Consider the following 17,566-nt stretch of genomic DNA (forward strand, 5'->3'; position numbering starts at 1 on the left):
GTTTCCCAGGTTTAAAGATTGGATATAGTGTTTTAATTTTCCTGATCAATACAGGAATGCTTTTAGCCTTATGCATTACTGGAGATGGAAAGGGTCGAGACAAGTCACTAAACAAACCACGCACCTTTAAGATTTGTCCACAGAACTCTGTGTTAAAGGACAACAGAGGCATCTGTGACTCAATAGCGAGCTAAGTTCAAGGGCATCAAATGGAGCTTGGGATGGGAGCCCTGCCCTTTCTCTCTACCACACAGCTAGCTGTAGAAAAGGTGGGAACACAGCTCTGTTCTCTCTGGGGGAAGGGAGTGGTGCCGGGGGAGCTGGGAGGAGTGGGGGAGGGGAAACTGTGGCTGGGATGTATGGCACAGAGAAGAATCTGTTTTTTTAAAAAGGGGGGAAACAAACAAAAACTTATAAAGCTCCAATCTCTAGGGGCGTCAGTTCCTTAGACTGTGAAATAAAGATGCTTGACTAGACAGTCTCTAAGATTAGGTTCTAGAATGCCATCAGTCTTTGGTGCCAATACATATTTTTTTGAATTGGTAGTTTTAGCTTATCAGACCCTAAACCAAGTCAACAAGGCTGCAAGAAACACTGAACTCATTATTTGGAAAAACGCTTGCTCTGGTACGCCAAGTCATGGCAGAGGAGCGAGATAACCGGTTTCACCTCTAACAGTGGATTGTCATTGTGGTGGGCCATTTACATTGGTAGACCATCATATCCCTCTGCCGTCTGCTTTGAAACCCCGAGGCATTCATTTATTTATTTTAGTTTGTATGTATGTTTGTGCCGTGAGTGGATGCGTACCATGTGAGCTCTGGTGTCTGCTGAGGTCAGAGGGCATTGGCTACACTGAACTTCAGCTACAGGCTGTTGTGAGCCCCTGGATGTGGGCACTGGAAACTGAATTCAGGTCCTCCGTGAGAGCACTGAGCACATTTAACAAATGAGTCCCCTAATGGGACTTTTAAAAGCAATTCCAAACATGGTTTCATAAATAAACATGTCTAGTAGGCAAAAAAATTTGAGAGTAATATTTATGAAAGTAGAAGCCCAGTGACGTCTTGGTGGGCTTTATTGCGATGCCCTGGAGGTTCCCTGGGAATACGTGGAGGACCTAAGTCAATGGATATGGGGGTAAAAAATATCTCCAATGTAGGTTACTACAGATGTTCTCCTAACAGAACGCTTTCCTAACTCCCCCACAAGGCACACCTTTTACTGGACCAATAAGAAAAATCTAAGAGGACACCAGTGCTGTGCTGTTCTTGAGAATCTCAAGGCAGAAGAGAAAGGGCACACGTACTGGGGTGGCAATCACCATGGAGGGTGTGCTGGAGGACCCAAATGTGCCAGAACAGTGGAAGTTAGGTTGGGTCACGGTGACTCTTTGGGGTTCTCTGGTAGGAGGCTGATAATGTTGCTCTCTGAGTAATATACTGACAATGTAAAATGATTACTTTACTAAATGAACTTTCTTTGTGTTTGGCCTTTGAGACTGACTGGGTCTTGCAACATACTCCCGGCTGTCCTAGAACTCAGGCTGTAGCCCAGGCTGGCCTTGAACTCACAGTGACCCCTCCTCTCTCCACTTCCTGACTTCAGGTATTGGAGGTGTGTGCCAGGATTGGCGCTCCTCACAGGGTTAGTACTTGAGAAGGGCAACAGTTAAATAAAGTCAGTGACGTTTTAATTTATTTGCAAGTTTTTAAAGTAAAAAAAGATATTCAAATATTTAGAAATTGAAGCCAGGCGGCACATGCCTTTAATACCAGCACTTGGGAGGCAGAGGCAGGCAGATCTCTGTGAGTTTGAGGCCAGCCTGGGCTACAAGAGCTAGTTTCAGGACAGGCACCAAATGTACAGAGAAACCTTGTCTTGAGGGGAGAAAGAAAGAAAGAAAGAAAGAAAGGAAGGAAGGAAGGAAGGAAGGAAGGAAGGAAGGAAGGAAGGAAGGAAGAAAGGAAAAATATTTAGAAGTTGCAAACAAGCATTAGGTTAGCTTTGCCAGCCTGTCTTTCTGCTTCTTTACTTTCCCACTTGATTTTGCACATGGACCCGCTGTCCCCTCTCATACCATCCTGCCACCGAGCCGTCACCACCCATAAGGCAGCCCAGCTTTCACCTCATGCAGCTACCTCATTTTGAACTTCCCTGTGTCTAGAATGCTGGGCTAAATAAAATGCCTTTCTTTGAGAGGGTACCCGACCTCAGGTATTTCGTTATAGCAACACAAAATAAACCAGGACACACAACGTGAGATAATTAGCAGTCATCAAGTCGCCTGCAGAGCGTATTTCCCAATGACAGATCCACTTGGAATGTACATTGCTGCTGGGTTTTTCAATAGCAGAAATACATACATTAGATCTGGTGTTGAGTGAGCATAGGTCTGAGGTCTGATGTAATCGGAGTACGATGGATTCCAACAAACCGCGAACTCCAGGCTTCATCTTGCATGAGGATGTCGGTGAGTACCCTGAGCAAGAGGGAGTCAGGAGGCATGGCAGCTGGTGCCCCACATCCTCCTCACACAGGACCAGACACTTGGCTAGTCGCTTGGCAGAAATAGGATTGTACAGGATGGGTTTTGATGAGCGAAAATGCTCAGCCTGTAGTTGGGAACTGTTTTATAATTTATGGGGAGTGTTGCCTCTTTTCTCTGGCCCACTTTTCTCCTGCGGAGCTTTTGCTTTGATTCATTGGCTATTTAGGTCTCTGTGGACGAGCCACAGCACAATCATTTATTATTAATGCCTTTGATTTTCTTTACCTTTCCCCCTCTTACCATATATCTCAATCTACACGCCTGTGAAATTCCAAATTAAAAAAACAAAAAACAAAAAACAATGGCTACGAACCTTTGGTCGTCCTTCGCAGTCTTATTCACAGTGAGATTTCTCGGTAGTAGAGCAGGGTTTTTGATGAATTCTCCAGACCTGGAATGTGGAAGGTTTGGTAGATATTTAATTCTCGGTTTCCTTTCCACTTGGCGTTTTCCATTTAATCATCAATAATTTAAATGTTCTCCATTTCAGAGGTTTTACAATTAAATTACATTAATTCAGTGCGTGTGCACACACGTGAGGTTGGGGGACAAATGCCAAAGCAGAACCGTGGAGATCGGAGCACAGTTCTGTCCTCCCACCATTCAGGCTACCCAGCTCATGTCAGGCGCTGCAGCAGATACCTTTACATCTTGCCAGCCAAATTTTGTCAGAGCACCCTGTGCTAGCGAGCCCATTTTTAATATCACATTACCACACCTCATGTATCATATTGTTTTCCACACTTTGCCACCCTCCTGAGGGCAGCAACCATTCTGGCTCATAATTATATTACGGTGCCTGGCGATTTCAATACTTTTTATCCCCTTCTATCAGTCATAAGTATAAACCTTCTGGTAAACTTAAGTTTGCATGGCATTAGTTTGTTGATTATTTTCTCATTATAAAAATTTTAAGGCATGCCGGAAAGTCTAGTAAATGGTCCTAACATTACATTAGTGGTGTGATAAATAAGAGTAAACTTTCACAAACAGGGCATCTTTACCAGGGTTTGCTCTTCCCCACACAATGCTCACATAGCTGTATGCAGGGGTTGTCTTTGGGAAATTGACGGCTCTGTGTAATACTTCATAGTCTCTTGTTGACTTCATCTTCACCTGGGCTTTTGGGTGCCTCGTCTCCCTGAACAAACTGTAAACTGGTGTGTGTTGTCGCTGAGAATACTCCCGAGTGGTGTGGTGTCCTCTGTGGTCCTCCCCAACGGGATTTTCCCAATTGGTGTTCTTGAAATTAGCGTGTGTTGATAGATGCCACTCCGCCTCGCTCATTCATTTTAATTGCAGAATGGCATTCCACGGTGTGAACAAACCCAGGCCTTAATCAGGGCCTCTGGTGATGGGCATTTCAATGGCCTCCCATAGGTTCGCTAGTACAAACAATGCGGTAATTAACATTCTTGGACATGCTCCCATTTGCACATATGTAAGTGTAATTGCTGGGTCAAGAGGCTAGAAGCAATTTCCATTTTTCTAGTTATTGCAAAAGTGCTGTTTAAAAATAAAACAAAACTGACCATTTTTTTATTAGTAATTGTCCAATCTTTTTTTTTTTTTAACCACAATTCCCCAAATACTGGACTTCCTCTCTGTCGTTTTATACTGAGCAATCTGTCCTGACTTTCGAATCGTTCTCCCCTCCTCTTACTTTACCATTCCTCTGGACTTTAATTATTCTCTCTCTATTCCTCCAGTGAGTCCCCTCAATGTTCTAAGACACACATGTGGAATACCCTGGCTAGTCAACAGCTGTATTCTGTGGTAAATGAGCAACTATCCGGCAGCACATTAATCCTCAGGGGCCATTTCCACACTATTCCTCCTGATGCTTTACTTCTCCAGCTTGACTTTTTGAAGCCGATACCGAGTAGTGGTAGATTAAAGTTTGCACACATTTGACAGTTCAGCTGCTTACTGTTTCTTCTGTAATATTAATACCGCCATCTCTTTTGTTTCCATTTTCAAGAAGACAGTCTTCTTAAAAAGTCTTTTTTAAACTATTCAAAATTTTATTGTCATGGTATGTGCATGTGTGTGTACATATGTGCTTGTGCTTCTGCTAGTGTGTGCACATGACAACTTGGCGGAGTCATTCTGTTTTCTCCTCCCACCTTTATATGGCTGCACATGGGTCATCAGACTTGTGTGTGGTTGCCACCTCACAGGATCTCATGAATACATTTTTTAATCTGCTAATGCAGCAATAGGGGCAGTTGTCTTAGTCCCAATTTCCTTCTTCTTCCCCCATCTGCACCTTTCTTTCTTTTATTTTAGATGTTCGAGATGGAGTCTCACCATATAGCTTAGCTGTCCATTGAGCTCACGATTCTTCTCCCTCCGTCATCTTGGTGCTGGGATTACAGATGGGTGTGGCCAAGCCTAGACTCCCGATTGGCGTTTAACCTTAATCTCGCCGTGGTTGAAGAGAATGGTCAGGATAATATCTGCTCTCTGATACGTGTTGAGACTTGCCAGGGTGTGGTCCCAAGTTGAAATGGTTCACAAGTACTTCAGAGTAAAACGTTTCCTCTCAGCTGGATCATGCTTGTCAGTCTTGCTGCCCGACTCTACATATTTCTTGTATTTTCCTTGATTCGTCTATTTTTTTGCTGAGAGAAATGTATGAAAATTTGTTGATGTTGGCAGATGTGATCCTCTGTATTTTTGTCATTTTCTTGCTTAATATTTTTGTTAGGATTCATGCCAGATTGAAGATATTGGAACTTTCTGGTGACCTGAATTACTGGACATCATTGGTGACCATCTGTAGTATGTCAAAGCCCAAGAGTGTTGAAGTTAAAAATCCCACCTAGAACCTTATCTTTTAACTGACTATTTTTCTCTTAGTATATTTAGAAATTATTGACCCATAGGGGTTTTAGCTAACATCTTACATCTTATTTTCCTTTGTCTTGACTTCCACTACCTTCTTCTTTGGAGACTGAGCATATTAGTGCATCCATCTCCCTTCTACTTAATTAGAAACTGTTTTTGATGTTTATTCTTTACTTAATTAATAGTTCTGACATCTTCATAAACAGCTAAGAAATTGTAAAATATCACCTAAAGTATAGCATGAAGTCAGAGATTATATGCTTTGTGGATAACAAAGGCAAAAAAGTGAAGGGAATATAAAGGAAGGGAAGCAGGAAGACAGTGAGAGGAGGAAGGAGGTGCTTAGCTATGTCTGCTGCTGTGATGTAACACAGGGCTTTAGCTGTGCTTACAGTTCCAGAGGGTAGAACATGGCCAAGAGCGGCAGATGTGGCGGCAGAAGCAGAAAGCTGAGGCTTGAACCACATGCACCAAGCAGGAGAGCACCCCAGGGATGGGGATGGGTTTTAAAAACACGCACCCCACTCCTAGTGACACACTTCTTCCCAACAAGCCAAAAGTCCAAGCCTTCCCATACAGCTCCAAGTGAGGACAAAGGGGGACATTTCATCTAAACCAACCCAGAGGGGAGGAAGGGAGGAGAAATTAGAGTCACACTAGCCTGTTGCTTGGGGGGCCTTTGAGGTTGCCTTGACCAACAACTCCTGCAGACTTATCTCACCCAGCGTTGAGGGGTTTGCTTAGTAATGTAATGTTCATGCTGTGTGTGGAATTCGGGTGCTAATCAAATTCTCTGAGGATCTCAGTAGCTTAATTCTTCACTGATACTGGCAGTGTCTCTGTGTGTTTTGAACTTTGAACTTTTGAACGTCTTTTAATACTTTAGAATGTTTACAGCTATTTTCTCTTTATGTCTGTTCTTTTGTCTTCAGTTTTTCTTCTTGTTATGAATTTAAGGATATTTTTCCTTCAGGCTTTTCATGCCAGTTTCCTCTATCTTGGGGCTTGTGTCAAAATAAGCGTGTAAGGTGTTAGTTCCTAGGGCTGCCTGGCTGATGCCGTGGACGGAGTGTCTCTTCTCTCTCACAGTGGCGTGGAAAGGAGAGGTCCTGCAGACAATGGGGCCACATCAAAGTGGGAACAGAGATGGCCCAGGGGAAGCGTGCCAGTGTAGGAAAGCACCCGCCCCCCCGAAAGCTCCAGAGTTTCCACAGAGGAGTTAAGGCAGAGACATGAAGATGGCTGAGTTCTGGCTCATTTGAATAATGAAGTGGTATCTATGGCACGGAGCCTGTTCTTGGTTGTCTGGAACATTTCCCTGGATAGATTTAGATCAGGAAATTATTGATTTGGTTTGAGAGCACAAGATACAGGAAGTGGCCGGGCGTATGTGCCTTGGGTTGGTTTGTATTTGAAGGGGTGTATTTGCAGGTAAGTTGTTCATTATCTAAGGACTAACTAGCAGTGGAGACAGCTGCCTCCCAGCCAGCAAGGCCCCCAGGATGTCACCAGAAAATGAGAGAGCCTAAGATCACAGTGCTCTTCTCTGAAGCCCCCTCATCATTTTCTACTTCCCTAATTCCACCTCCACTCTGATATGAGCATCTCTTCAATACAGTTATGGACCTTCTATTTTCTGTCAGAATATCTTTCATTTGGATCACTGAAAATACTTTCTTGAATAGACTTGCAGAGAAGATGCAGGACTGGCAGCTGCCTCTCCGTGAACTCATGAAGGGAAGACTCAGAATAAGAAAAAGTAGATTCTTTTCCAAAGTGAGGAGGTGCCCCGGAAGTCCACAAAGGAAGTGCACGAATCCTTGACAGGCACAAACAGAGAAGATTGGGGTGCAGGGCCAACAGAGGTTGCTGTCAGAAGTTTATTTTGTCATTGATGAGTGGCTGTGGAGACTTAACCTTCAGGAATAAACTGTTCAGGGAGAAGCTTCTCTTCAACACACGCACACACTTCCACACAAGGATAAACACATGTTCACACACACACATACACATGCAAATAAATATATGCAAAAAGGCACAGGCACATGTACACACACAAACACACATGCTCACGCACATGCATACAAACACACACACACTCGACATATTTACACTAACATGTTAAAATTGCAGCAAAGAAATTCAAGAGCCTTGAGAAGGTAAGACAATAGGACCCTCAACTGCTGGTCTCAAAGACGCTGGAGTAGGCAGAATTCCAGAAGATTTCAAGTTTTTGACTAAAAATGACCAATGACCTGAATGAAGATACAACCCAGGAGATGAGCTTAATGCAGATCCTAGAGAGAAAAGCTCACACCATGGTGGAAACAGTCAGGAGAATGGATCAAAGCAGATGCAAATATTGGCAACAAAAATCATTGCATGTGGAATTCAAGAGCACATTTAAAAGATAATATATCATGGCCAAATGTCTTATTTCTGGTGATGCAAGCATGGTCTGTGTACACACATGCTCATGAGCAGAAGTCACGTGATTCAGAAAAGGCCTCTGACAAAGCGCAGCTCCCCGAACCCTGAGGAAACTAGGAACAGAAGGAGCATACATCAATACAATAAAGATTTATGTGGCAAACCTAGAGTCAACTTTTTGGTAAATGGGACGATACTGAGTTCCCTGCCTGGGAAGCCTGGAACAAGACACGGGAGTTCATGGTCTCCACTCTGACTCAGCCTCAGCCTTGTGCTCAGTCTTAGCGAGCGCAGCAAATAGGAGAGGGATGTGGGTACAAACAGGAAATGACGTCAGCCCATCCCTTCTGGCAGACAACACAGGCCTTTGCTTAAAAGACAGTAGAGACCCCTCCGGAAGATTGAAGGCCTGACGAGTACTCTCAGCAAAGTAGCAGGGCACAAAACCAGCAAGACATCCACAACTTTCCAATATAGTTACTAAGAAATAAATCCAGGGAAAAGAACACTTATAAGAGCTTTGAAAGTACCCAGAACTAAACCTAATATCATTCAGGAAATTAATATCTGGAATTAGAAAGATTTGCAAGAATTAAACATAAAAAATGCTCAAAAGTGGGAAAAACTGAACTGAATAGCCTCAGAAGAAGAAATACAAGGCAAATAAATAGATCAGAAAGTATCCAACACCCTTAGTCACCAGAGGCATGTGAACTAAAGCTGTTCCTGGACTTCACGCCACTCAAGTCAGAGTGGCTCTCTCTCAAAAAAAAAAAAAATGGCTGCAAATGCTGGCCAACAATTGGAGGAAAAGGAACCCTTAATCACTGCGGGAAGGCGTATAAACCTGTGCAGTCACTATGGAAATCAGTGTGTAGGTTTCTCAAAACTCTAAAATTAGAACTGCCATATGACACAGCTATACCACCCTTGTGCACGTACCCAGAGTCAACACACAAGAGGTATTGGTACATGCATGGTCACCGCTGAACTGTTCACAACTAGGCAGGAATGGAACCAGACTAGCTGTCCATCAACAGATGAGCAGATTAAGACATGATGCATACACACAATGTATATTTTTATACAGCCACAAAGGGAAATGAAATTATGGCATCTGAAGGAAAACGGATGGGACTGGGAATCATTATGCGAAGGGAAACCTACGCCAGACTCGGAAGACAGATGTCATGTGTAGCATATGTGATTATGCTCTAGTTTGAGAGTTTCCTGATTTTGACCTCTAACTCCACCTGAAAGCAGGGACTCACACAATTTCATAAGAGAACACTATTCAGACTGCGACAACAGTACAGAGTATAAAGGGTGATACTCAGGATCAGTAGGATCGGGGCCACTTGGGTAAGGGTACTGAAGGGCCCATAATTATCTGGGGCTTCCTTTTGGGGTGTTACGAGCTGTCGAGGTATAGCTTGGGTGCTTCTCTATTTTGATTAGGGCAAATTTATTTTTTCCTACTGCCACATCCCTTCCCATAAAATGCATCTGATTTTAATAATATGCACACCCAATTATGCATAGGCACAAGCTGGTAAATATGTATTCTCTCTAAAAGTTCACTTGGAGATATAATTTGTACATGCACTCAAAACCAGTTCAGGCCAGATTGGCCCTTCTGTTCTTCATGCCTAGATATATTGGGAGTACATTTGAATAGAAACTCTCTAAATTCAGTTATTACAAGGAGGGAGGAAACTTATTGTTCAGAGATGGGGAATGTTCAGCCTGAGGTGGAGGGGGGAGGTCCAGGGGGTTCTGTGGTTTCTAGGTGCAGTTTTGGGAGAGGAGTATTTGTGCATGGGATGTGCAGGTGAAGGATGGGGGGAGGGAAGAGTGTTGTAATTAAGACCAAGGACAATCCCAGGCTAACACATCTCCTATGCTTCTACCCTTGTCTGCTTCAGAACATGGATTGCTTGTGTGTGTGTGTGTGTGTGTGTGTGTGTGTGTGTGTGTGTGAGAGAGAGAGAGAGAGAGAGAGAGAGAGAGAGAGAGAGAGAGAGAGGAGAATGTGTGTGAGCTCAGGTTACAGGGAAATTTACTGTGGGCACTCTTTTGAGACTGAATCAACAGCATATTCTTCCAGAAACAAACTTTACAAACATAGGTTTGCCATTTGCATTTCAAAATGTCTGGTTTTCAGCTCATGTGGCTCAGGCTACACTGTTGTTTGTAGGTAGATTGAGATTACACCTTGTCAGAAGAAATGTATTTTCTCTCCTTCAGCACCATTTTGCTTCGGGTAGATTCCCGGGTTCCTCTTCTCAGACCACACAGAAGTACAGATGAGCTGTTCTGGATCTGACAACCACTGGCAGCTGTGGCTTTATACAGTGGCCCCTGGTTAGGGTCTACCTCCTTACTGTACCTACACTTTTTCTAGTGATGCCTGAACCCATCCGGGATCGTTACTTGGTTTTTATGAATTCATCTTGTTCTTTGGCAAGTTCATATGCATGCTTGATATATTCTAATACTCCCAGCCTTCTATCCTGTCTCCCTAGTATGTTCTTAATTCTACCAGTTCCTTTCCCAGATTCAATGGCTTTAGGTCTTCGTTTTATGACCCATTTAATTTAACTGAGGCCATCTATGTGGCTGTTGGGGTGAGACTGTCCATGAGAGATTCATCAGTGGGTATACCACTGAAAGCAATAACTCCTGCTTGCTCTCTCTCTCTCCCTCCCTCCCTCCCTCCCTCCCTCTCTCTCTCTCTCTCTCTCTCTCTCTCTCTCTCTCTCTCTCTCTCTCTCTCAATATATCAATAGCAGATAACTCAGCAGTGAGGGGTTGGGTCCTCCTCCATCCATGCCTGACTCTTGTGGAGACTCAGTGCAGGCATGAGCAGTTGTGTGAGTTCACAATTGCAGTCCAGGCATGGTGGCGCATGTCTGTAACCTAGTCCTATGGGGTGGAGATGGAAGGAGTCCCAGAACTTACTGACTAGTGTATCTAGCCAGTTAGAAAGCTCTGGGCTCAGCTAGAGAGACTCTGCCTCAAAGCACAAGGTAGAGAAGGACTGAAGAAATGAGCCGACATTGCCCCTTCTCTCATGCATGTGTTCAGGCACACGTGTCCAGTCACACAAAAAGAGATGAACCGGGGGACAAAGGACGTGTGCATTGTATCACGTGTGTCTTATAGCACACACTAAAATGAGATGAGAGAGCTGTCCTGCCTTTCCTGGCACTTTGCCCCAATCAGCCTTCTGTCTACCAGGCCTCCTTGGCCCTCCTCTGTCTCCTCCTGCCATTTCTTCTCTGAGCAGCTCTGTCTCACTGCCCTTCTCCCATTCCTGAGAGCATCTCCCATCTGTCCCTAAATGCTCTTCTGTGAGTCATGGCATATCTGCTTGGCTTTAAATGCCATGCCCATGAAGATGAATCTCAAATCTGGGTTTATATTTGTTATTCACCTATTCGTAAAGTCCCAGTGCCACCTCAGTATGTGCTGAAGGTGTTCCAGACTGGCTGTGGGTGCTTCCATTCATTTGCTCATGAAATGTTCACCCACCCACTCATCTATCTATCTATCTATCTATCTATCTATCTATCTATCTATCTATCTATCATCTATCCATTATCTTTCCATCTATCTATGTATCTATGTATCTATCTATGTATCTATGTATGTATGTATGTATCTATCTATCTATCTATCTATCTATCTATCTATCTATCTATCTATTATCTACCTATCATCTATCATCTATCTATCTATCTATCTATCCATCTATCTATCATCTTTCCATCTATCTATGTATCTATCCATCTATCTGTCTATCTATCATCTATCTATCTATCTATCCATCCATCTACCTATCCATCTATGTATCTATGTATCTATGTATCTATCTATCTATCTATCTATCTATCTATCTATCTATCTATCTAATCATCTATCTATACATCTATCTGTGTATCTATCTGTCACCACTATGTCTCTATAATTTTTACTTATAATCTGTATTTATAATTTATGTACCTGTCATTTTATATTATCTGTCCATGCACCATTCACCTATCTTTTCTCTGCCCTGTATATCTACCCTTATATTTGTTCCTGGTAAAACTTCTATCATCCATTAGCATTTGTCGTATCTCTTAATCTATCAGTCCCCCATCTCTCTGGGGTCTGTCTATCTTATTATCATTTATCATTCATCTGCTTCTCTGTTAGTCTGACTTGTGTCAGAGAGAGAAAACACAGGAGAGAGGTTTATTTGAATGGACTGTTGTGTGACAGAGGAGACTGGCAATCCACAGGGTTGTACCAGATGGGCATTCAAGTAAGAATTGAGATTGAAGTCTTGGATTTGAAACTGCAGGCTATGTCAGGCAAGCTATAAACTTGAGCAGGGCCTCCATGTTTCAGTCTTGAGATTAAATCCCTCCTTCTTCAGGAAACTTTAATTTGTGCACTAATACTTTAATTGATTGAGTAAGGCCTACCCATGTTATGAAGGGCAGTCTACTTCACTCAAAGTCCCTGAATGTAAACATTAAATGAACCTAAGAAGTCCCTTCCCTAAGATTGGTGTTTAACTACACAAATGGGTACCATAGCCTAGTCAAACTGACACACAGAAGCAGTCCTCATACTCTGTGTGTGCTTGCTGAGGGCCACCATCAACTGTAGCCCCCAGAAGTATCCTTGACTTTCTCTGCTTCCTATGAAGTTGGCTGAACCTGGAAGAGCTCAGCTCTGCATCATATATCTGAGCTTGTATGATCTGTAAGTCTCACCAGGATAGCCTAAAATTTCTGCCAGTTTTCCTGCCTCAGGCTGCATGACTCTCACCAATATGCTGAGTTTTACTTTCTTAAAGCACACACGAATAGTATAGACAAGGCCATGTGAGGAGGGGCAAAGCTTTCCTGTTGGAAAGATCAGTGATGAGAAAACTGTGTCCCTGGGGCAATTTAAGAACCATCTCAGGAAACGCTGGTTCTTTCTCAACACGGAGACAACCTGACTCCAACTTAGGCTCCCCGGCCAATCAGTGGGCTGCTCAAGAAAAAGGATTAAGTTGATTTTAAAGAGTAGGCAGATGGCATGGTGGATAAAGGTGCTCGCTTGCCAAGCCTGTCAGCCTAAGTTTGATTCCTAGAGCCTACACAGAGGAAGGAGAGTACAGTCTGGACAATTATTTTCTGACCTCCGCATATAAACATATGTTAGTGTCTGCCCTCTTTTAAAAGTCTAAAATACATTATGTAAATGTATGAAACTGTCAAACAAAAATTAAAATATTAAGTAGAGAACAGAAGCACTAAACTACCTGACCAGAGAGGTCTTTCTGACCCATGCCAGCCAACCATGAATGGTGCTATCACACCTGGAGCACCTACCCATGATGATCAGGCTATGCTATGACACCTGGAGAACCCTACCTGTGATGACCAGGCTGTGCTATGACACTGGGAGCACCCTACCCGTGATGACCAGGCTGTGCTATGACACCTGGAGCACCCTACCCGTGATGATCAGGCTGTGCTATGTCACCGGGAGCACCCTACCCGTGATGATCAGGCTGTGTTATGTTACTGGGAGCACCCTACCCGTGATGACCAGGCTGTGCTATGTCACTGGGAGCACCCTACCCATGATGATCAGGCTGTGTTATGTTACTGGGAGCACCCTACCCATGATGACCAGGCTGTGCTATGACACTGGGAGCACCCTACCCATGATGATCAGGCTGTGCTATGACACCGGGAGCACCCTATCTGTGATAAGCAGGCTGAATACCACAGTGGAAGAGACTGTTACCAAAGCGATCAATGTCAGGTAATTCTTTACCTAACCATGTGAGGTCTGTAGCCAGATGAGCTGAATTCTGGTTTTGGCCTTGCCATTGGCTAATTGTGTGAACTTGGGAAACCAATAATCTTCCCCTCCTCTCAATACCAGTCTGGCTGCAGAAAGAATTAAGTGGCTGAGTGAACAAGGTATAGAACAGCTCTTAGTGGATCGGTGATGAATGCTAGCAATTACTAAAGATTCCTTCCCACTCTGCCAGGTTATTATTTTATATCACGGGTTATAGGCCATACTGCATTTCTTATTTACTTGTTCACAGGTCTGAGCTTTAGCCCTTGGGAGCCTTCTATGATGTATATGTCCCTTGTTGAGAGTGTTTCTGAGTGCTTCCTGGAACTCTGGCACACTTCAGGCTCCTCTGACATGCCCTGTGTCAGGCCTAGAATCCACCCTTCCTCAGAGGAACTGGGGTTTTGTTATTAGTGTACAGAGCAGGTAGCCAAAATCTGGGCAAAGAACTAAAAGCTAGATTTTTAAAGTCACAATGGGCAATAGGGATGAGCAGAGTGAGAATTAAAGTCTGTTGTTAGTAAATTTCTGGAGAATTCGATGTGTGTGTGGGGGATGGGGGCAGGGGGAGCATGTAGTGGCTCAAAGACTTCACAATGGGAAACAAACTCATGTAGGCTTTAGGTTCAAACTAAACTTTTCTTTCCATGTCCTCTTCTCCCTCTTCTCCTAGTGGTGACTTCACCTAATCGCTCACCTGCTAATTCAGAAGTGGGAATGTTCTCAGTTACGCCTCATCAAACCTTCAGAATTTACCTTTCCTCTGCCGGAAGCCAAGTGGCCTGCTCAGTTTTCTTCAGCGGCTGCTGCCAGGGGCTCAGCCTCGAGCATTCTCCCTTCTCAGCAGCAGCCTTTCAAACACCTGGTTCTATCACATTCAAGACCATTTCATTCAAGATAAATCCTGACAAAGGCCAACAGGTGGGGTGTGACCTGTCCCTCACACATCCCTCTAATATCGCACTACTGATATTATAAGTAAGGTCTTTGCTAATCTCAAGCAAGTATCCGCAAGGCCATAGGTGGGCGCAGCCTTTACAATGATTCCTCTCACCCTCCTATTCTATAGGACAAGGTTTCATGCTTTATTTGTTTAAATGTCACTGATTTGAGGGTAGTACCTGGAAAGCCCATGGATGGGGAAGTATCGGGGCCCTTGGGTACCAACCTCAGTATCCCCTTAGGGCTCAGAACAGGATGTCTATGGCAGGTGAGGATCTGAGGGTAAAAAATTTAACTCAAGTGTGATACTGCTGCATGTTCTTTAGTTTTCATGTAAGGGAGAAAGTGAAATGGAAGAGCACAGAGAAGAAGAGGGAGGGGAAGAATAATAAGAAGAAAGGAGAGTAAGGGGAAGAAGTTGAAGAAGTAGTGAGAAGGAGAAGAAGAAGAAGAAGAAGAAGAAGAAGAAGAAGAAGAAGAAGAAGAACAACAACAACAACAACAACAAGAAAAAGAACAAGAAGAAGAACAAGAACAAGAAAAACAAGAACAAGAAGAAAGAAGAATAAGGGGTGAGATCCACAAGGTTTCTAGTTTTCCATAGGTAAGGACAATGATAATATGCATATCGAAATCACAAAAAGAGCAGGTAGAACCTGACAAAGCTGTGCTCCAGAACAGATGACAGCACCCAGGAAAGAGCCAGCATCCAAGGGGAAGTACCTGATGTCCCAAACCATTAGATAAAGTTACTAAACGTCCCTGAATCCTGGAATCACCCATTCTCCTCATCTTTTGTGATAACCAGCTTTGGGGACGCCTAGATTTGTTTGTTAGCAAAGACGGGACATGCTGTCTTCCTGCTCAGTGCCTGTCTTCTCTAGAAATTTCTATATGGCCTGTTTGCAGGTAATCTTGTGGAACTGGCTCTATATAAATTTGACTGTTAGAGTGAATGTTATCCCTCTAAGGCCTCACAGTGTGGGGGAATGGAGCAAAGTCATTCTGCCGCCAGCGCAGAAGTCACACTGCTGAGGTGTTCTGGGAATGAATCCCATTTCGAAGGGAAGAATCATGGTTTCACAAGATTTCTACAGCTATGACAGTGACTTTCCCAAAAGACAAGTATTCCTACAGCCCTGCAAAATGGGTGCCCCATAAGTTGTGGGTCTGCCTTTATGGATCTGTCAGATGTACATTACTGTATAGTCTTGTGGGCTCCAATAGGGAAGATCTGCAGTGGATCCTTGTAGAACCTTGTTTTCCCCAGGCTTTGTGATACCATGTTAATCATTTGCTTATGCTTCATGTATTCATTTGAGAACTATGTCCCCAGCATTTAATTATGGATCTGGAGAGGGGCTGGAGACCGGCAGTAAGCAGCGTGGGACAAAGTCTTCCTCCACTTGGAGCTTATAGCCTCATCGGGACAGCAGACTAGCAGCTATGTAAGATAATATCTGGTACACTTAGAATTAGCAAGTGCCACACAGAGAAGGACAAGGCAGGAGAGGTCAGCAGGGCATGGTGGAGTTGAGGGAACTTTAAATTTAGATGAGACAATCATAGAAACCCTCACTGAGAGGATGGCACCTAAGCAAAGACTTGATCGAGGAGGAAGAAGAGCCCATGGGTATCTCTGGAGAAAGTATATGGGCAGAAACCTCGGTTAAGGTGAGAGGACCCCAGTGGCTATCGGGACAGGAAGAAAGCCTGAACCTGAGCATTCTCAGATATCTGGGGATCTAGATATCAAGGAAGCAATTTCTACACAGCTTCTAGTTTGGGTTGGAACCTCTGGCATAACTTACTGATGGTGCATGAAGGCATGGGATTAGATGCAACCTCAGTAAATTAGGACTGAGGAAATGATGGCCAGCGAAGGAGCCCAAGGAGTAGCAGACAGGAAATCATGTGGATCAGGTATCCTGGAAGTGAAAGGAATTAAAGGCGGCTGAATTTTGTAATTAGTACTATTGGATCTGCCAGGGTTTCTGGCAGGCTAGTTGCTGTTCTTAGACCTCAACACCCTGATTTGTTGCATCCCTATCAGCTTCCTGGGAGTTTTTTCTTCCCGGCAGATGAGAAGCAAAGTCCAGAAGTAAATAATCTTGCCCAGCTCCATAGTTCACAAGCATCGGAGCCTGTATTTGAAACCCGACCATCTGGTCCCAGGATTCTCGGCATTTAATTATGACATCATCTCACCTAAAGGTTGTAGGTATGTAAACTGAGAATCAAGATGGCCTGATAAGTTAAGATGTGGGTATCCTTGGTGAGCCCCAAAGAGGAGTTTCAAGTGAGTTAAGAAGGACAAATACAAAGGGTGGGATCAATGAGGCATGGGGTGATGGCTGTGGGAGCACTGTGATGACTGTGGGAGCACTGTGATGGCCACGGGAGCACTGTGATGGCCACGGGAACACTGTGATGACTGTGGGAGCACTGTGATGACTGTGGGAGCACTGTGATGATTGTGGGAGCATTGTGATGACTGTGGGAGCACTGTGATGGCCACGGGAGCACTGTGATGACTGTGGGAGCACTGTGATGACTGTGGGAGCACTGTGATGACTGTAGGAGCACTGTGATGACTGTGGGAGCACTGTGATGACTGTGGGAGCACTGTGATGACTGTGGGAGCACTGTGATGACTGTAGGAGCACTGTGATGACTGTGGGAGCACTGTGATGACTGTAGGAGCACTGTGATGACTGTGGGAGCACTGTGATGACTGTGGGAGCACTGTGATGACTGTGGGAGCACTGTGATGACTATGGGAGCACTGTGATGACTGTGGGAGCACTGTGATGACTGTGGGAGCACTGTGATGACTGTGGGAGCACTGTGATGACTGTGAGAGCACTGTGATGACTCTAGGAGCACTGTGATGGCCTTGGGAGCACTGTGATGACTGTAGTAGCACTGTGATGGCCACAG

The sequence above is a fragment of the Microtus pennsylvanicus genome, chromosome 15, assembly GCF_037038515.1.
Source record: "Microtus pennsylvanicus isolate mMicPen1 chromosome 15, mMicPen1.hap1, whole genome shotgun sequence".
NCBI lineage: Eukaryota > Metazoa > Chordata > Mammalia > Rodentia > Cricetidae > Microtus > Microtus pennsylvanicus.